Source organism: Sus scrofa, chromosome 7 (genome assembly GCF_054392235.1).
Source record: "Sus scrofa isolate SSC_HxYL_T2T_F1_AM1 chromosome 7, Sscrofa_HxYL_maternal_Yorkshire_Landrace_v2.0, whole genome shotgun sequence".
Taxonomy (NCBI): Eukaryota; Metazoa; Chordata; class Mammalia; order Artiodactyla; family Suidae; genus Sus; species Sus scrofa.
In genome coordinates this window covers 22,752,946-22,765,438 of record NC_139389.1, presented here as the reverse complement: position 1 = coordinate 22,765,438, position 12,493 = coordinate 22,752,946, and the positions used below count along the sequence as shown (strand labels likewise).

Below are 12,493 nucleotides of genomic sequence, written 5' to 3'. Positions count from 1 at the left end.
CTTCCTGATTTCAAAGTAGTTCATTACTCTCAATAGCTCATTGTTCTAATAAGCTCTTTACTGGGAAGAGCAGACTAGGAAAGGGCACTTTGAATCTTGAGAGTTCTCTGGAAAGCCTGGCGTGTTTGCTCTGCTCTTGATATTGCCACCAGTTCTGCACAGTAAGCAAACCCCAAGTGATCAGACAAAAAAAGGAGACTCTTGGGAGGAAGTGACCTCCCTCACAATAGTCAACATGAGAGAACTGCATATATGCAGAGGGAGTCCAAAATTTTGTTCAGATTGTTGCATTTAGATCAGATCTCCTAGAGCGCTGTTGAAAATCCAGATTTGCAATGTCTGTCATGTCCCACTAAAACCTAGTCAACTCCATGAGGTAGGAGCACTTTTTTGCTGTGTACAGTGCAGTATCCCCCAGCCGTCACGTATCAGTCAAGGTCCAGGTAAGAAATAACACTAGATATTTCAACTGGGAACACTGTGATAACCCAGAGATAATAACTATGGAAAGTAGGTGCCACCTTCTAGGGCTGAGGGGTAAAAAGGGAAAGGGGTTGGGGCCTCTGAAAAAGAACAGAAGGAGAATGATGGTTGGGATCAATGGCCATTGTTGGAGTGACCCTGAGTGGAATAGCAAAATTCAGAAAACATTTCCTCTTCTCTTCTCCCACCTTCCTGTCTCCTTCTGGTTCCTCTTATTGATAGACCCTTAAAGTTTGGGAAGGTAGTTTGCAGATGGCTAGCCCCATCATCGCAAAAGAGAGTATTCGAGGTTGAATTTGAAGCTGAGAGAGAATAGATTAATAGTGAGGGACATAACTTTAAGCATGGCTTGGCACACAGTAGGTGCTTAATAAATATCCCTTCATTGCCTCCCATTCAACAAGCTGAGATGTTAAGAGCTGGATGTTAAATATCAATCTTGCTTATTTTTATTTGAGTCAAATGCTTATCCTAACTCTCAAAATACCACTTCCTATTTCTTCATTTCCTGTTTCTCTTGTTGCTCTTTCCCCATCTTGAAATTTGGATGACTTGTAGATCCAGTCAAATGCACTGAAGCAGGAAAAGAGGTCCAAATCAAAGCGAAGGGCCGGAGCCGGAAGTGGGGGCGCGCGGGGCGGGGGGGGGGGGGCGGCTTGGTGCCACGGGGAGGAGGGGACACGAACTTTTTTTTCTTTTTCAGGTAGGACGTCTTTGGTGATCTGGTAGTAAGCAATAATTCCAGGATAATGACAAAAGATAATCATTAATTAATAAAAATGTTTTGCACATCCTACTATACCTTCCACATCCCCAGGATAACTCTCCATCCCCTCCTCTCTCTCAAACAGTAAGTTTTTGACCTTGATATTTATGTGACAAAGACAATTGCCAAACATATTTGAAAGTCATTTTTAAAAAATCTAGCTCTATCTACAATTGGTGTAAAAAAAATCTGAAGAATTTAGGAATATTTAATTTTACTGAAAATTACTACTTTGTATCGGAACATTACACGGATAAGGTAGACAGAAAGTTACCCGTTCAGTTTCATCAAACAATTGACTCGATTTTTTCTTTTTAAATTTTCTGCAAAGATGAAAGAAGAAAAAGTTCTTGTTGCCCCCTCTGAGGTTCGAACTCAGGACCTTCAGATTATGAGACTGACGCGCTGCCTACTGCGCTAAGGAGGCAACTGTCCCTCCCACTCGCATAAAACGTCTACCAACTTTATTAGAATTTTTTTTTCTTTTAATTTTTCTTAAGCACAGTGTTTCAAAATAAGGCGGAGGGGGCATGGTTTCATTCGCGTCTTAAAATACCCAAAGTTTGAATTAAAAAGCCATGTAGAACAAGACAAGGGCCCGATTAACAGCCCGTTTCCCTTGCAATTTTCCTGAGAAGTCGTTAGGGTGGAGAGGGCAGCCGAATCTGGACTTGGCAGACGTTCTGTTCTGTATGACCAGGGCCTGCGGAGATGGGCTACCTTCTGAAGAGCAAACAAGACTTAAATAGCAAGGACTGTACGCTTTGCCTCCCTCGTGAAAGCTCAAGACCAAGGAGGAGCTTGCTCTCCTGGGATGGATGTAGGCGGGCAAGGGAGGGAGACCTCCAGATTATTTCTCAGTTTCTCCTTAGCAGCTTCGGGGCTCAAAGGCGCGGACTTGCTCACTCCTAAAGTTCGGAGACTTAATCCCTAGAGTCCAGATGGACCTGGAGCCCACAGGGTCCACTGGAACTCGAAGTCTCCGGAACTCTTTTTTCCTGTGTCGGTGACAGACAGGGCAGGAGCCTTCTTCCGGGCCACCTGCAGCGTCGCTGTTCAGGGTGAATCTGGGAACCAAGAGAAAGCAAAGTGTTATAAGGGTCAGCAGGTTCTCGGGCTGTGCGGGGAGTACGTAGGGGAACGCTCCAAGACTGGCCCATGGGGGCAGCTCAGAATGGTGGGGGAGGGGGAAGAGCGAAAAGTCCTAAAACCGGAGTAGTTTGGGTCTGATGACCTAGACATAAAACATAAGGTCACCATCGGTAGCGTGGCCGAGCGGTCTAAGGCGCTGGATTAAGGCTCCAGTCTCTTCGGGGGCGTGGGTTCGAATCCCACCGCTGCCAAGCTGCGTTTTGCCGAGTAGGTACTCTTTACCACGTCCAACGTGGCTCCAAGCTCTGTTAGGTTCCTTTTACTACCACCTGTTTTCCCGGAGGCCAGAGATAATATCCATACTCCCTGTCCCCCCCAGTGTCCACCACAGAGAGACCCTCACTTGATTATTTCATTAACAAAAAATTAATGAGCATATGCTGTGTATGACATATACTCCTTTACCGTATTTTCACCACCCAGAAGTATGGAGCGTGTTAACAGACCTTCATTTATTCAGTCCATTATGTTTTTAAAAAATGTATTCAGAGCCTACTACGTGCCGGGTACTTAATTAGTCCTCACAGATACAACAATACTTACCTATTACATTATTCAATAAATGAACGAATGAGTGGCTGTCAGTCTCCCCTATTCCACTTGCAAATGGAGACAGGTCCTGCCCTGCCACAGTTTTCAGCATCACCGCAGGCTTCTCGTTTCCCATTCTGAATCCTAAATATGCTGATTTGAGCTGTGGTGACTCCACTCAAGGCGTCTCCCCTTGCCACAACTGGCTCTAACGTCACACCAACTGTAAGATTTTTTTCTCACTCTGCGTGCATTTCCCGTTGGGGGTCCTCAGTCTCTGCTCCAAGCAATTCTCTCTGCCCCCGAAGCTTCTCATCTTCTCAAGCTAGGTAGTTGCTCTCTGCTGGGAACCTCCCTTGATCTCTCTTTCTGGAATTACAATCAAGCACCGAGGATCTGGAAAGGAACAAGGGAGAGCGTCCCTGCCCTGCCCTGGTGCCTACTAGAGAAGACAAGCATTAGAGGCATATTGGCCCCAAGATGACACAATTTCCATGGTAAAGAATATAAGTGAACAAAGAATGACTTTGTACATATATTGTTACCAAAATGTATCAAAGAAAAGTGCAACAATACAATGTATAGAAGGACACACTTCAAATTGTTTCCTGTGACAACAGTGTCAGCACAGACAAGGGGGAGATTACTAATTCTGCTTTAGACATTTTGTTTGAGTTGTTAGTATGAGTGAATATTTATTTCATAAATCGAATATGTGAATTCACAAGTACATAAATGAAATTTTTTTTAAATCCCAATTTGATACAGACTGCAAAGGAGAAATGGAAGGTACAAGGAGCATGCAGAAGGCCTCAGCTCAGCCATCCCTTCCTCTGGCAGACTTTCCTCATTGCTACCTGCCGTAATTGGGTATTCCTGTTGGCATTCACTGGCCATGATCTGTTATTACTCGACCCGTCACTTATTTTAGCATTTACCATAACTTTTGGAAATGTTTGTGTAATTGTCTGCTTTTCCCAATGCATCATAAATTTGGTCTGATGTAGAACCACATTTCTCTCACTTCTCCACATCATGAAAACTAAATAGATACTTGTGGTAAGTATTAATGAATAAATAAATAGACATGGAAGAATATCTTTCTAATTTGCAAAGCAAGCAAGGTATACAGAGCTGGGGAGCTACAAACACCTTGAGTTCTTCAGTGTGAGATAGGGTCGCATTTTCTGAAGCCCAATTTCTACAGAACACTCCAGCTGAACTTGGTTCTGGACTGCTGTGTCACAATGACTTGCTCTTTCTGGATTCAGCTCTGCTACCAGGTGACCGCAAACAATTCCTGCTCAGATTACCAGGGAACAGATTGCTTCTGGGTTGTGGGGCCCAGTCATGTCTTTCCCTAGTCCTTCCCCTCAGTGGTCTTTGTTCGATTCAACCTTCCAATAGCTGTGAACCAATCATAAGCGATTCCAATGGAAAGTGAGCAGCCTTTTGAACTCCAAATTTACAAAAATAAATAAGCAAATAATGGCCATTTGCCCTGTTCTCCAGCTCCATACCTACTCTCCTTTCCTGGGATATAAATGTGGAAAAACATTTATTTGTACCCCTTCTGTGCTGCCTATCCTCAGAGAGCAGTTTAAAGCCTATAGGTAAATGGTGGGCTTTTGAGGTTCTGGTGTAATTTTGAAACCATTGGACATTTTTTTTTAAGAAATAAGGTTGTGGCTCATGGAATAAAAAGTGTGTCACCTCTACTGGGAAAGAAAGTCTTGGTCCATTACGATAACTTAGACCACCTAGGACACTCATGAAGATAGAATAGAGAGTTTGTATGTGTGGAGGAAGGCAGTAGACACTTAAGAGAACTTTGTAGTGACCTCTAGCCAAAGGCCTTTGCATTTCATGCTTTCTTCCCCACCTCCCAAAAGATATAGTCACTTCAACCCATATTTATTGACCAGCTATCTTGTGATAGTCACCTTTCTTGATTGGAGATACAACAAAAGGATGAGTACCAGAAAATAGTTCAGGGATTCCAAAGCAATTTAGCCTTGGGAGATTTACCAGAGGCTTAGGAAGAATGAACGGCCAGTAATTAATATCTAGGCTAACTAAAGTAGTCATTTAATGCAAACTATTGCATTTGGAGTGGACAAGCGATGAGATCCTGCTGAATAGCACAGGGAACTATATCTAGTCACACATGATGGAAAGTAATGTAGCATAATGTGAGAAAAAGAATGTATATATATGTGCAACTGGGTCATTTTGCTGTACGGTAGAAATTGACAGAACACTGTAAATCAACTATAATGGAAAACAAAATCATTTAAGAAATAAAGTTGTCATTTATACATGAGTATTTCTTCCAGTCATACTACATATATCCCTTTATAATGATCTCTTTGTTATATACCATTCTTAACACTTACTAGGTAAATAATCATGTTATACTAATAAAGTTAAGATTTAGAGAAATAAATGATTACACCCAGCACTATGACGTCCTCTCTTAGCCCTCCACACTGGAGGACACTTATTTCTGGGGCCATATGAACACTGGAATGTCCACCTGGGAGTTAGGACCTGGAAAGGAGTCCCCTCCCCCAAGCACAAAAAAAGCAACACCGTGCCCTTTAGACTTGCCAGATTTAGCCTATGGAGAGAAGGAAACAGAAATCCTCAAATAAAGCCCAACGCTGAGCTATCTGAATATTTATTCATTTGTTCTTCATGCATTCATTCATTCATTCGTCCTTTCATCTAAGAGTTCATACAACAAGCCATTGATGAAGTTTCTGCTATATACCAGACCTTAGAGTGTTAAAGAGGATTGAGAACCAGTCCTGTACTTAAGGTATTTCGAAGGCGGAAGACAGATTTTAAAATGTTAAGCCCAAGAAGTACAGAGAAACTCCGAGGTTGCTCTGGAGGCCGTCTACAGGTCTCCTAGAATGAATAGCGAAGCTGTAGAAAAAATGCGTTAATTATTCTTTTCTCCCTTTTGAAAGGCAAGGTTAAAATCCGATTTGCCTTTGCATGGGTCGGAAATAAAGGCAAAATCAAAACCTCCAGGGGTTATCATTTTTTCGGATCAGGATCATGCCCTGCCCCAGGGAAAGAAACCTGGGAAGAGGCTTATAGAAAACAAAGTCCACTCTCACCCACCTCCCATCCTTGCGTTTGGCTTTTCCATAGTCCTTTGACTGAAAATTGCAGAGATTTTCCAACCTTCAAAAGAAAATGCCCTTGTAAATTAAAAAAAAAAAAAAATCAATCTGAGGAGACAGTTTTCGGTTAAAGTGGCACATATCACTTTAAATTGTTTTCTATACATCCCCTCATTTAAAAAATAAAACTAAAAAGCACAAGATATAATAGTTTTAAATGGAATACAGTCTATAAAAATTTTTTCACTATATTGTAGACCTGAAACTAATATTGGAAATCAATTAACGCTACCTTAGTTTAAAAAAAAAAAAAAAGGCGGGGGAGGGAAAAAAAAAAAAAAAACACAAAGAAAGAGATATCAGGTGGACAATGAAAAAGGACTTTGCCAACAGGGGTTCCATGGTGTAATGGTTAGCACTCTGGACTCTGAATCCAGCGATCCGAGTTCAAATCTCGGTGGAACCTTCCTAATTCAACGTTTTACTTCCCAATCTTGTAACAGTGAGTCAGGCTGCTTTCAGTTTCCGCACTTTGATTTTTGATAGGCTCGGGTAGTGAGAAAGGACATGAGACTACAGTCTCAAGGGCCCGTGAGCTCAGGACCATCCTGTAACCACCGAGCCTGTGTACATGTGTTTCTGTTTCCACCAGACTAATTTTTCCCGCAGGACTCCCCGGGGTTAATGAGCTTTCAGTAACAGCGCCTTGAATGAACAAACCAGAGTACAAAGGAAAACGTGATCCTTGATAAGCAGCAACCAAAAAGGAAAAGATAGAAGCTGGACCTCATTGAGGGTTTGTCGTTAGCACTGAAAAGGAAAACGTAGAGAGAAGAAATAAATGGATACCAAAACATGGCTGAGACTGTGTGATTAGAGCCTAAGGAAAAATACGGACTGTCAGAAGTGGGATTCGAACCCACGCCCCCATTCGGGGACCAGAAACCTCTATTCGGAGGAAGTTTTCCACTTGAGTCTGGCGCCTTAGACCACTCGGCCATCCTGACAGCTGAAACTAACGGCTCTGAAAGAGTAAAATATTCAATTGTGAGCCTGTGTTTTCACCACGTTATTAAATTCTTTATAAAGGTTTATCCGAGAAATGGGAGTGTAAATCCTTATAAATTAACCGAAACTTCTTTCTTAGTGAGGTCAGGAACTTTGGCCGAATTCGCGAGGCTTTCCTCTCAATCTTCTCAAGGACCAAGAGCGCGGGCTCATTTCCCAAGAAGATCCCTGGCAAACTAACCGAACTGGCGAGAACTCAGCGGGGAAGAAGTGAGCAAGCCACTTCTATACTAACCGGTCAGTCTATACTAACCGACGAGTTAGTATAGACAAGAGGCTATAATGGGGCTTGGCGTTTAGGCGGCTTGAGCACGAAGACTAGATGTTGATGTGAGGTGCAAGAGCAAGGCTTGATCAGGAGTTGAAAGAGGAAGAAGCACGGGAGTGAAAAACCAGCCTGCAGGGAATGTTGGCGCTGAGCCCCAATCCCGGACCCCTTTCTCCTTCAAGACTCCTTGAACTCAATGAACAAGTTCATTCCCTCTCCTACTTTATGCAGGAGGTTTAAGGTTTGTCAGTAGAAATTGACCCCAGGGCTAAAGAATCACAGACAGTGACATTTGAAGATCCCCCAACAAAATGGCCAGGTTTCCAAGCAATCCCTAAACTCTAGTCAGCAAGCTTCCTCCACCCCCACAGAACTTCAACTATCAGTTCTTTAGTTTTAGATTTTAAATATAAACAGCAACCAATAATCACCAGATGTTCCTAGAATTATTTCTACAATAAAGAGAAGACTAGTTGCAGACAGAAGGCGGGTAAAGGAACTGAGATGAAACAATACAAGAAACTAGATTTTTAAATGTATATATGTAATTAAATATTTTTAAAAATATATATATAATTAAAGATTCCGTAAGGTAAGAGGAGGTATTGCATTAGTGAAACAAAAAGAGTAGAGAGTTCTTAATATTACGGTGACTAAACAATATTTTTTAAAGAGTTTTATAGCAAATTTGTAGAACGCTTCTATAAAGTGTGAGGTGGACATGGAAAGAAGGAGGGAATCAGTAAGAAAATAAAAGGGTGCATAACAGAAAGTATGCTATCAAACTGTTGAGGCTTCCAGGAAGGGAAAAGGTGAATGTGAAGGAAAGGAGATAAAGACTAACACAAGATTACTTTCCAGAACTGAAGACCCTAAATCTTCAGATTAGAAAAGGACTACCATATGCCCTGCATAAATATACGGCAAAAGCCCCACATCAAAGCACATCTTTATAAAATATCAGAGCTTAGGGATAAAGTGAAAATGCTAAAAGTTTCCAGAGAGAAGCTCTGGAATGGCATTTTTCTTCTTAACAGCAACACTGAAAGCTGGAAGACGGCAAAGTGGTGCCTTCTAAATCTTTTCCATAAAGGAATAATTTTCATACTAATAACTGAACCCAAATATCAATCACCTGTGAGGGGACATTTTCAGTCTCCTAATGTCTCAAAAAAAAAAAAAAAAAAAAAAAAGTATCTTCCATACCCCCTTCGCAAGAAGCCTAAAGAATGTGTCACCAAACAGCAAATTATACCATGAAAAAGAAAGATGCCAAGTCCAACCATGATGGGAGAGAGGGAAAAAAGGCAGGTTCCAGGTTTCCTGCTGCCTAGAGAACCATCAGTCTAGAGTGAAGCAGAAGAAGGAGAAGTAGAAGAGGAATGGTTTCAAGGAGGAATATGGAACTCACATCTTGCCTCATAATGTTTGTAAGGTAGTGTCGGAAAGCTAGGGTTATATTAGGAGAAAATATTCAGAAAAGTAAGCAAAGACACAGGAGGCAATTACTAATTCCAGGAAGAACAAATGCTGTCAAAGAAAGGAAAAGTAATACAGTATATTGGGTAGTTCAGCTGTGAAAAATATTATGAAGTCATAATGATGAAAACTGTAAATATTGATTTATCTAAAATTAAATACATATGAATAATAAATTATACAATTCAAGAACTATGAAATATTTGTTGAACTAATGAATGAAGAAGTAGATAAATATATACAGAAGCAGAGATCATGGAGAAGAACATATGCTTAAACAGAAAAGATTCCTATTTTTTTTTTTCTTTTTCTTTTCATAGCCGCGCAGCATATGGAAGTTCCCAGGCTAGGGGTCCGATCAGAGCTGCAGCTGCTGGCCTACACCACAGCCACAGCCACAGGCAGCCACAGCCACAGCCAGAGGAGCCACAGCCACAGCCACAAGCAACCACGGCCACAGCCACAGGCAACCAGAGCTCACGGCAAAGCGGGATCCTTAACCCACTGAGCAAGGCCAGGGTTTGAACCCTCATCCTCATGGGTACTAGTTGAGTTGGTTACTGGTTACCTCTGAGCCACGATAGGAACCCCCTGCTTTCTATTTTTGTTTAGTTTGTTTTTACTGTAACCCCAGGCAAGTGGAAGTTCCCAGGCCACCTGCGGATCCCCAGCTGTGGCAACACCAGATCCTTAACCTGCTGTACCATGTGGGAACTTCTGTGTCCTTATTTTTAAATGTAATTTGTTTTGCATCATTAAGGAATGCACATAGTACAAACTTCAAAAAGATCCGCCCACTTTTATACCCCAAAACAGAAATGCCTCCAAATCACTGGGAGCCCTTTGATCATTTCTTTCCAAGATTCTTGAATTGTGGATGTAGCAATCCCTTCCATCTTGCTTTTTGCACCCCTTCCCCTGCCATCCATCACCTCCAAATAAATGGGAGAACAAAGGCAAGAAGAAGCTGAAAAGGAAGGGAAAGTGTTTCCCACTTTCTCTCCTTTTACATGCTATCCTGAAATGCTCTTCCAAGCTGGGATAAAATGAATGATGGAAGAGCAAGCTTTTGGCTTATACTAATGATGAAATAAAATTCATATTTTATGCTAAGACAAGAAAAATTTTCCTCTGCCTTTTTGGACTTCCTCCCTCCCCTTTAGGGTGTATGTGCATCTGCATTAACCAGACCTCTTTAGGAGATAACATTCCTCCTTAATCTTGAAAACAGTCAGGATGACCCACTACTCCCTTTGTACATGCAGATCTGGATTACATAAACTGTCAGTATGTCATTTGGTGTTTAACTCTTTGTCTCAAAAATGTATATAACTGTGCTTTGACTTCTAAAGGGGGTGAACAGTTCCAAGAGCTTCCTGAGACTGTCTCAGGGATTATAATCCTCAGGCTGGCACAAATAAAATTTTCTATTTCTTTCTCAGATTGACTATTAATTTTTGTCAACACTGAGTTTGAGACAGCTCTAATGTTTATATGAAGGTTGTGTCATCCACATTCCTGGCATTTGTGTGGTCAGAAATTTGGCTTCCCCTAAAGAAAGGTCTGGCCCTTGTCTTCTTCTGGGAGGTAAGCTTTAAATACTAGGAATTTCCCTAGGGATGGGAGTGTGTTATTCCTGGGCCCCTCAGAGCACAATTGACAGTTTATGCTAATAAGATGACTCAGCATGGGGCACACACACCCTTTGATTCATAGGGACTTTTGGCTTTTGACTGAGGGAAGATGTTAGAAATAAAAGGGGGAAAAGATGAGGACCCAGGTGGGCCATGTTTTGCATGACGTCTAGGACAGCATTGTTCCCTCCCACAATTTTATTATTTCTTTTAATCTGTTTTCATTATAGTTGACTTACCCCTCCCACAATTTTAGAATCAAAGAACTGGGCTGAAAGAACCATAGCCTTGACAGAGTGGTACTATTTTTTTTAACTTAGGCTCTTACATGAAAAAGACAAAACAAAACAAAAAGTCTCAGCTTCTCCCTTCCTTGCTTACCACCCCTGATTTTTTTTTTTTTTTTTTTTTTTCTGGCTCTCAATATGCTCAACTAAAAGATGGCACCTCCTAACCTTTTTTGCAGTGGCCAATGATACTCAAGTTCAAGCTACTGTGGAGTAAGAGACTTCTGAGTAGGATTTTCAAAGACAAGTAATGATTTGTCCTGATTTATCTGTGACACTTCCTATTTCCAACTGTTATCTTTGTATAAATATTAAAAGTATTTCTTGTCTGTCTCAAAGGTGTTTAAGTTTTGACAAGGAATTAAACGGCTACCATTTTCTAAAGGAGGATTCTGTTGTTGGGACGGGTGACATTTTGCCCTTTCTCTGTGTGATTCTCTGTGTGATTATGAAACTCCAGCAGTGATCTTGGGCCATGACATCATGTAAGTGAGGAAGTTGACATCTGCCTCCTTAGCGCAGTAGGCAGCGCGTCAGTCTCATAATCTGAAGGTCCTGAGTTCGAACCTCAGAGGGGGCAGTTCAGTTTTACACGTTCAGTAAATTACCACTCTCAAACTTTGGAGCAGCAAAGTAGAAAGTGACTAAACCACTGAGGATGATGAACCTGCCACACTAGCCCTGAACTGCCATCTTCTGGTCTCCTTTTACATTACAGAGATTAAATACTCTCACATTTAACCCCCTTTCAGGAGAACCTAATTGTAAAGGATCACAACTATAAAGGATTACAAATACAACTGTAAAGGATTACAACTCTGAACCTAATCAGAGTAGGGGAAGATGGTAAAACAGATCTTGTGGATGTTTCACCAGCATCCAGTCCAGTCCACTCCATAGTACCTAGGAGGTTTTCCGTATTTTGACTTCAAAGATAGGTCTTGATTGTCAGACTCGTGAGCATAATCTTAGCCCCCTTGCCACATTAACTGGTTGAGGAAGGGTAGTAAAAGCCAAACGCAAGCCAAGCAGTATATAGTGTTCTTTTATCACTGGTGATTAGTTCTCTAAGTGCTTTGTTTGACTGAAAAAAGATACCACATGGAAGTTATAATGTGCATAAAATTTTTAAAACTTTTTATTCTGTGATTATTATAAATTCACATATAGTTGTAAGAATAGTAGCCCAGTATACTCTTCACCTCATCTCCTCTAATGTTACTATCTTACATAAGCATAGTACAATATCACAATCAGGAAACTGACATTGATATAATCCAGCAACCTTGTTCAAATTTCACTTGTTTTTACATACATGGGTATTTAGTTCTATGTAGTTTTATCATATGTGTAGATATCACATATGATCAAACTGTTTCATCACAAGGATCGTTTTTATACTCATAGACACCTCCTCACCCCCTTTCTCACCAAACCATACACCACTACTCTGATCTCTCTCTCCATAGTTTTGTCATTTTAAGATTGCTATGAATGAAACCATACACAATATAGCCTTTTGAGACTGACCTTTTTCACTCAACCTAATTCCTTTGACATCTATCCAAGTTGTGTATATCAATAGTTCATTACTTTTTATTGCTGAAAAGTATTCCATGGTATGAATGAGCCACAATTTATTTAACTACTCACCATCAAAGGCTGTTCAGGTTTGGTTATTATGAATAATG

At 41.1% G+C, this 12,493-nt stretch overlaps 5 non-coding genes across 5 annotated transcripts; 3 read left to right on the top strand and 2 right to left on the bottom strand.

Moving 5' to 3' along the window:
• Positions 1–1,603: 1,603 nt before the first annotated feature.
• On the bottom strand, positions 1,604–1,676 carry TRNAM-CAU (transfer RNA methionine (anticodon CAU)). Its single transcript has one exon. It is a non-coding gene; the product is annotated as a tRNA-Met (tRNA).
• Positions 1,677–2,510: 834 nt separating this feature from the next.
• TRNAL-AAG (transfer RNA leucine (anticodon AAG)) lies at positions 2,511–2,592 on the top strand. The gene has a single exon. It is a non-coding gene; the product is annotated as a tRNA-Leu (tRNA).
• Positions 2,593–6,460: 3,868 nt separating this feature from the next.
• Positions 6,461–6,532, top strand: TRNAQ-CUG (transfer RNA glutamine (anticodon CUG)). Its single transcript has one exon. It is a non-coding gene; the product is annotated as a tRNA-Gln (tRNA).
• Positions 6,533–6,964: 432 nt separating this feature from the next.
• Positions 6,965–7,073, bottom strand: TRNAL-CAA (transfer RNA leucine (anticodon CAA)). Its single transcript has 2 exons — positions 7,036–7,073; positions 6,965–7,010 (listed from the first exon to the last, which is right to left on the bottom strand). It is a non-coding gene; the product is annotated as a tRNA-Leu (tRNA).
• A 4,236-nt stretch (positions 7,074–11,309) lies between these two features.
• Positions 11,310–11,382, top strand: TRNAM-CAU (transfer RNA methionine (anticodon CAU)). Its single transcript has one exon. It is a non-coding gene; the product is annotated as a tRNA-Met (tRNA).
• The last annotated feature ends 1,111 nt before the right edge of the window (positions 11,383–12,493 follow it).